The sequence below is a fragment of the Anomaloglossus baeobatrachus genome, unplaced genomic scaffold (assembly GCF_048569485.1).
Source record: "Anomaloglossus baeobatrachus isolate aAnoBae1 unplaced genomic scaffold, aAnoBae1.hap1 Scaffold_5055, whole genome shotgun sequence".
NCBI lineage: Eukaryota > Metazoa > Chordata > Amphibia > Anura > Aromobatidae > Anomaloglossus > Anomaloglossus baeobatrachus.
The window spans coordinates 1-8,041 of NW_027444412.1; the positions used below are offsets into that span (position 1 = coordinate 1).

The 8,041-nt window shown below is 42.8% G+C and overlaps 2 long non-coding RNA genes across 2 annotated transcripts; both read left to right on the top strand.

The window, feature by feature from the left end:
- The first annotated feature begins 2,898 nt into the window (after nt 1–2,898).
- Nucleotides 2,899–6,537, top strand: LOC142282320 (uncharacterized). Its single transcript, XR_012744249.1, has 4 exons — nt 2,899–3,101; nt 5,573–5,991; nt 6,098–6,363; nt 6,462–6,537. It is a non-coding gene; the product is annotated as an uncharacterized LOC142282320 (long non-coding RNA).
- Nucleotides 6,538–6,641: 104 nt separating this feature from the next.
- Nucleotides 6,642–7,240, top strand: LOC142282321 (uncharacterized). Its single transcript, XR_012744250.1, has 3 exons — nt 6,642–6,708; nt 6,813–6,896; nt 7,168–7,240. It is a non-coding gene; the product is annotated as an uncharacterized LOC142282321 (long non-coding RNA).
- Nucleotides 7,241–8,041: the final 801 nt, after the last annotated feature.

Sequence of the window (8,041 nt, forward strand, 5' to 3'; positions counted from 1 at the left end):
TCAAAATCATACATTAACTACACAATAAATTCTAGAATACCCGATGCGTTAGAATCGGGCCACCATCGTGTGTGTGTGTGTGTGTGTGTATAATATATATATATAAAGGTAAAATATATCTTTGTACCGTGTTAGCTATATATATATATATATATATATATATATATATATATATATATATATATATATATATATATATATATATATATATATATATATATATATATATATATACACATATATATATATATATATATATATATATATATATATATATATATATATATATATATATATATATATATATATATATATATATATATATATATATATATATATATATATATATATATAGGGATGAGTCACCTGAAGCATATACAATAATTATGCATTTTTGTGAACAAAAGAAAAAACTATAACTTAAAAGTTGCTTATTATCAATAACCCATATTTACAGGAACATGGTTTTCTGTTTGCAAATATAAATTGACCATATTTGCAAATTTATCTATAAACCACAAAAAACATTACTATGTCTTTACCTTTAGAGCTGCCGCATTCAAAATCGCAAATGTGGTATATAGTAAATAAATAACGGTCACATTCATTACATGGGAAAATTCCCAACTTCGATATACTGTATAAGTGAAAGGTCATGATCTTTTGATGTAATAGTTTTTCTTTTGTTCATTAAAATGCACAAAAAAAGCTAAGCAAAAATAGGATGTGCAATATTTGCGATGTCCACAAGATGGCAATAGATATTCAAGAAAGTGAATTAAAGTAAAGTAAAAGTGTGAATAAATGATGCACAATTGCAAACAAGAAAACACATGATGGACAAAATGGGTATGCAAATCTTGCAATGTCCACAAGATGGCAATGTTTGATCAAAAAAGTGCATAGTAGTATAGGTCTGAATAATTGCAGTTACAAACAATGTAACAGTGTTTGACCACAGAAAAAAAATGTGTATCACCATACATACAAGGCAATGCATGGTAATTCTAGTGACATACAACGGTGAACAAAGACAGTGCTCAGAAGATGTAGCAGAGATACTCAAAGAACACAAGCAGAAAATCCATAAAGGGAACATGGAATGGAGGACCCAAGGGACATAAGAGGACAACCGACTCAGCTGGCTCCCAGACAAGGTCACAGAAAGCACCGAACTTGCGGTTTGCAAAGTAAGGACCATGCTATTCATTGTAGGTCTCTATGCCTGGACTCTTAAAATGAAAAATGGCAGTGACTTGGAGATGCGCCAGGACTTTGTTCCATGGCTGTCAAAATTGTGGACCTGTGGAAGCACTAGGAGGTGCGAAACGGCCGTTGTCCCATGGGGGCCTGCACCCGGCTCTCTCCCCGCTTTTTAATGCACTTCCTGTATTAAATAAAGCACGTTTTGGATATCGAATGGATTATGCTGTTGTCTTCTGATCTCCTGGGACTCATCATGGCTGTCAAAATTACCTAAATTGAATTCCACATAGCAAAAACAAAAAAAAAAACAGTTGCAGTATGCCAAACCCAAGAAGATCGGAGTACGTTTTCACTAGACAATTATCACAAATATTCCTAACAATTTCAACCAAACAGTAAGGGTGCTTTACATGCTGCGACATCGCTAACGATTTATCGTCAGGGTCACGGTGTTTGTGACGGACATCCGGCGTAGTTAGCGGCATCGCAATGTGTCACACGTATGAGCGACCTTAAACGATCTCAAGAGAGACAAAAATCGTTGGTTTTGGAGATGTCGTCCAAACACCAAAATTCGTTGTCTGCTTAGTAGCGATGTTGTTCCTCGTTCCTGCGGCTATATGTGACACCGCAAGAGCGAGGAACATCTCCTTACCTGCCTCCACAGGCAATGAGGAAGGAAGGAGGTGGGCAAGATGTTACGTCCCGCTCATCTCCGCCCCTCCGCTTCTATTGGCCGGCCGCTTAGTGACGCCGCAGTGACGTGGCTATGATGCCGAACACACCTCCCCCTTGAGGGAGGGATTGTTCGACGGTCACAGCGACGTCGCTGACAAGGTATGTGCGTGTGACGCTGCTGTAGCGATAATGTTCGCTACGGCAGCGATCACGACATATCGCTGGAACAATGGGGGCGGGTGCTATCGCGCTCGACTTCGCTAGCAATCGCTAGCGATGTCGCAGCGTGTAAAGTACCCTTAAAACGCTCACTCGATGGGTGAAATGATAGTTAAAAGGGAATCTGTCACCACATTTAACCTATTTAAACTGTTAATATGGGCAGACAGGTCATAGAAAGCTGACAATAGTCTTACCCTTATGTCTCATATCAGATGCCTTATTGTGGATAAATCTTATCACTTTATGTAAATGAGCTGTTCCAGGCTATGGGGCGACGTTGCCTTTAAGATAATCCAGAGATGATTTTAAATAAAAGGGCGCTACCAGTGTGATGTGCGATGGTTGCTTTCTTCTCTCACTGCAAAGCTGTGTGTGATTATAACTGACATTTCTGCAGATGTCTCTCAGCTTCAGCCTCCAGATTGCAGGCAGTGTTTCAATATTGTGACAATGAAGCAGAGCGGAGAGAGCTGCAAAAAAAATGTGTTTGCAAGAAGTCAAATTTCATTTCAACTGTTCTGTGTCAGTTACTTGTCTCCCACTGGTAACACCCTTTTTATTTATAAGCAGCTCTGGAGGCGGAGTTATCTTCTGTGCAGCATCCACCCCATAGCCTGGTAGAGTTCAATTATACAGCTCTGGGGGGGCATGGCCTGGACGGCAATGCAAGGAGACGTGTCTGGAGCTCTCCTGCAAACACCCGCAATAAGTACCTGATACACCGCTATTACCGCTGCCTCAGCCGGCTGACTGGATAGTACGGTGGTGGGAATTTGTCCGGGGGTGAGTCTGGTGGATCCGGAGCGGTGCCATGGTCCGTCGCCGGCAGAAAGACACTGGGGGCGGGAAAGTCCCCAGCTCCCAAGATGGTGCCATGATAAAGTAGGACGCTGAGAAAGCCAATGCAGCCTGCCAGCAGCGGATGCAGGTCGCAGCAAAGCTGGTGATGTTTGCTTGGAATTCAGAGAGATCCCTGCAGAATACAGATAACAGAGGTGAGGAGGAGGAGGGAAAAGACGCCGCAAGCTCTGATGAGATGGGGGATGGTGAAGAGCAGCAAGATTGGGCTTTCTCCACCTCCCGTGCACATAGTGCAGAGGAGGCTCCAGAAAACCCCACTTTAAAGGACGTGTTTGCAGTGGTGTCTTTCTGTAAACAAGCCCTGACTACCCTTACAAAACAAGTTACAGGAATACAGGCAGAGGTGGCTGGCATTAAGAAAGACTTGAAAAAAGCTGACCTGAGAACAGGAGCTGTGGAGGAAAGAGTGGGGATAACAGAGGACCATATCACAAAATTACAAAAGTCTGAAAAAACATTTGCACAGCAGATAGCTGAAGTCATGGCAAAAAACGATGACCTAGAGAATCGCTCTAGAAGGAACAACATCAGGATTGTTGGCATCCCTGTGAAAGCGGAAGGAAGGAACCCCACTGAATATGTATAAGGCTGGCTCAGGGAAAAAATTGGTGCCGATGCCTTATCCAAGCTCTATGCTGTGGAACGAGCACACAGAGTCCCAATGCAGCCACAGCCAGCGGGCAGGGGTCCTCGCACTATGCTAGCCAAGCTCCTTAACTACAGGGAAAGGGATACTATACTACGAAAGGAAAGACACAAGGAGGATCTTATGATTGACGGCCAGAGAATTGCCATGTACCCGGACTACTCCATTTCTGTTCATAAGCTACGTATGACTTTTACTGGAGTAAAAAGGCGCCTGCGAGAGATGGGGGTGCAATACTCAATGATGTTCCCGGCAAAGCTGAGAGTATCGGCCTTGGAGCGGGTGCACTTTTTTACAACTCCGGAGGAAGCCATGCAGTGGTTGGACGCAAACGAAAAGCGGATCCGTGCGAAGGAATGATCTGACTGTCTGAATCTGCAGTATATTAGAGAAGGCTGGCTAAGGTCTACGACATCCTCAGGAGCTTACAGGGGACCCTTCTTGTTTTTTTCTGTCTCCCCCTTTTTTTTTAACCCCTCCTTCCCCTTTGGGATTGAGGTAGTATGCTGGGGGAATGCGAAGGGTTTGATGTGAGCTTCGCAGGACATGGGGACTGCCTAATGAGGTGTGGTAGTGGTGTCTACAATTTGAGATTCCAGTTTAATTACTGTTTGCCATTTTACTGTTATACTGGTTGAGGGGAATATGATTATATAGAGAAAGGGTGGGAGTGGAGAACTATTGGAAAAGGGACGAGTTTCAAAATGTGTCTAAGAGGGGAAGACGGGGAGGTGGGGAGGAATTTAGCAGGGATTATGGACCAGGTTTGGAAAACCCGATGCTTCATGGGAGTACTCAAGAACAGGAGGTGACAGGGAGCAGGGGGGGAGGGGAGCAGGAGGGGAGGGGAAAGGTAGGGCAAAGGCAGCATGGAGAGGTACTACAAAGGTTTGATGGTTTTACTGGGTGGGATCATGGGGGATAGAATTAATGTGTTGAGTTGGAATATTAGAGGGTTATCAGATAGGTCTAGGAGAGCAGTAATAATTAAATATATCCAAGGCCAGAATCCGTCAGTAATATGTCTACTAGAAACGCATCCTACAAAGGAGACAACACATGTTTTAAATAGGAGATGGGTGCAGAAGGCCTATCATTCCACCTTTTCCAACTATGCAAGGGGTGTATCACTGCTGATCCATAACTCTGTGCAATATGAAGAGATAGAAGTGTATGTGGATAAAGAGGGACAGTGTGTGGCCGTCAAGTGTAAAATATTTGGCAGACTCATGTGTCTAGCTATAATATATATACCACTTCCATATATGTGCACCAAACTAAAAGGAGATAAGGGAGTTCTCTGAGAAGGGTGAGGGGGGGGGGTGTAATCCCATTTTTACTGGTGGGGGACTTCAATAATGTGATAGACCTGTACTGGGATAGGAGTAGTAGACCTCCAGGTATTCAGGATAGTTGTATGACTTTGTTTGGCACTCTTATTGGGGAACTTGGAATGGTGGAGTAACGAATGTGGGGGGTATCATGCTTCTCTTGTTACTCGGCTTCACATAAAACCTTGTCCCGAATTGACATGGCTCTAGCTAGTGATCTGATGGATGCAATGATAGGCGAAGTGCAATATCTGACAAGAGTGATTTCGGATCATAGCCCAATTTTAGTGTCCATGCGACGGGGGATCCTGAAAAGGGGAAGGAGGGGAGAGTGGAAGCTTCATCCAGCATGGATTCATCATATTAATATGGGGAATATAGAACGGGATCTCGGGGAATTCTTTATCCACAACGAGGGTAGCACTGGTCCCCTGATGGTGTGGGATGCAATAAAGGCATACCTCAGGGGGCTCCTGTTCAGGGATATCTGTAGTCCAGAGAGTAAGATAGGACCTAGCGTCACCTTTGACAGGTTCTCTGGAGTAATAGAAGTATACTAGAGGAAAAATGAACATCTAATATTGATTTGTAAAATATCCTCTAAACAATATGTTCTCCTTTTTTACAGAACTAATTATCCTGTCTATGAGCACCTCCTGTCACTTCCTGATTGACGCCATTCTTCACCTTCTTACAAGCCAGCTATCCCATCCTTCACTGGATCCACTCAGTTACGTCTTGCAGGCACCTACACCACTGTATTAGTCACAGTACTACTGCCCATGCGCGGTCTGCGTCTCACAGCCTCTCATTCACTTCCGCGTTCCAGAAACCGGAAGTGATGAGTACACACACGTCATCATTAGCATCACCAGCGCTTATGGCATCTGCGCATGCACGGCGTGCGTTCCACGCCAGCATGCAGTACTTCCGCGTGTCACACACCGGAAACCACGTCTCCAGCCTCACCTGTTATACAGACCCGTCCATAGCAGCATCGCACTGCACAGGACGCACAGCGCGCACATCCACCACCACAGACGGATGGTAAGTGACTCACCCATCTACTATGGAAATCCTCTTTTTCCTGGATTACCTATATTATTTACTCCCTTGTCTTCTTCCCTCTCTCCTTTGTTTTCCCTCCTCCCAGTTTGTCTCTATCCCCTCAGTCTGTATCCTCTATAGGAGTTTCTGCAGTATATCACCTATAACCAGGATTTACTACTATGAACCAGCCTTCTGAATGATATAGTAAATATCTCTTCTCTACCCCAAATTACCTTAATATCTGTTCACTTCATGGATTTTACTTAATCATTACTTACCTCTTACAGACTTACTCCATTAATGCTAAGTGAATGCTGATATGGCCTTTTGACATTTCCCTTATGGTTCATCCTGATATTCAATTTTGAGGTAATAGAGAACTTATCCATGCACTTCTTCATTTCTCATCTAAACATTATTCACATATGATACATCTTGATTTCTCTTCCCTTTTCCATCTCCATAAGGATCACTGACCCTATACCAGCCACCAGTGAAGTCATACGGTGTGATACGAACGCCTTACACAGACAAGGCTATATCTTTACTATTTGACATAGGTACGTTTTTCACCTATCTCATAGCTTTACACACTTGCCTCCTTGTGAATTATGTAAATCATTTGGATTTCCGCATATTCCCTTAACAGGGCTATCTATACTTAGTCCGGTTGGCCATAATCCTGAAAAAAATATATCTATTACAGTTTCATAGGTATGTTTTTTCCCCCGTTTTTGCCTCCTTCTCAACATCATACTCTATAAACATAAACCTAGTGCAATTAATTACCATATAATAATTTCTCTCCTGTACTATAGGTAGAGACTATTTGCCACATTCTCTTTATCACGTAGCGACGTGTGTTTCCACTACATCTTCACTTGGATTCCTGTCCATTTTGGGTGAGCCACTTCTCCTCCGATTAGATCTCCTCATCATATGATAGGTGTCCTTCCCTCTCCTTATTTATGCACTTTATATCGCTCTTGTCATATGAACCTACCGATATATGCCAATATAAGGTGCTTATGTTTTGACGTTGGTCTCTGTATTGTATCTTCCTCATAGCTGTACCATGATGTCATGTTCTGTCAATGCTATTATGTGTACTGTGAGCTTTGTTCACTGATCTTTGTTTTTCTATTTGTTTTTTCATATGTAAAAACACTGCAGTCAGACTGTCCGACCGGATGAAGGCCTATGGTCGAAACGTCGTCTAGGCGGACTCTCTGCTATTGTATAGCACCATTTTCACGCATTTAAAATAAAAAGAAAACTAGATCAAGATTCACTGAATTTGTGTCCATTCCTTATGGGAAATTACAGTGTGCTGGGGTTCATTTTTCATCAGGGATATCTGTAGATGTAAAACATAGACTAGGCAGGATGAGAAAAATAGCCTGAGGTGGCGGAGGGGGAAGGTGTATTGCCTGAATCTATGAGAGAAGCAATAATAGTAGTAATTCCTAAGGAGGATAAAAATCCGAGGCTTCCAGACTCATATAGACCAATCTCGTTATTAACGGCGGACGTGAAGCTTCTGGCTAAAGTGTTGTCAAACCGGCTGACTGGAGTTATATCTAACCTAATACATATGGACCAATCAGGGTTCATGGCCAATAGGTCGACATCTGCTAATATCAGGAGATTATACCTTAATCTACAGTTGCCGCCTGACAACCCTGGCCTGAGGGTGATCGCTTCGCTAGATGCCCAGAAAGCGTTCAAGTGTTGAGTGGGGGTATCTGTGGAAAGTGTTGCATGGGTTTTGGCCCACGGTTTGTAAAGTGGGTGCAGCTGTTGTATAATAGGCCTACTGCTAAAGTTAGAGTTAAAGGAGTTGTCCGACAAACTCAAAAATTTTTGTTAAGCTAATCGGTGCTGTATTGTCATATAAAATCACCCCTACATTGTTATTTTTTGTTTTCAGACTTTTGTTCCTCTTGAATTCACCCTTTATTCTCTGCAGCTGTTTGTTTACATTCAGCACAAGCAAACATGATAACTTCCTGTGCAAAACCTCCCAGTTACAGCTGGCACCGCCCGA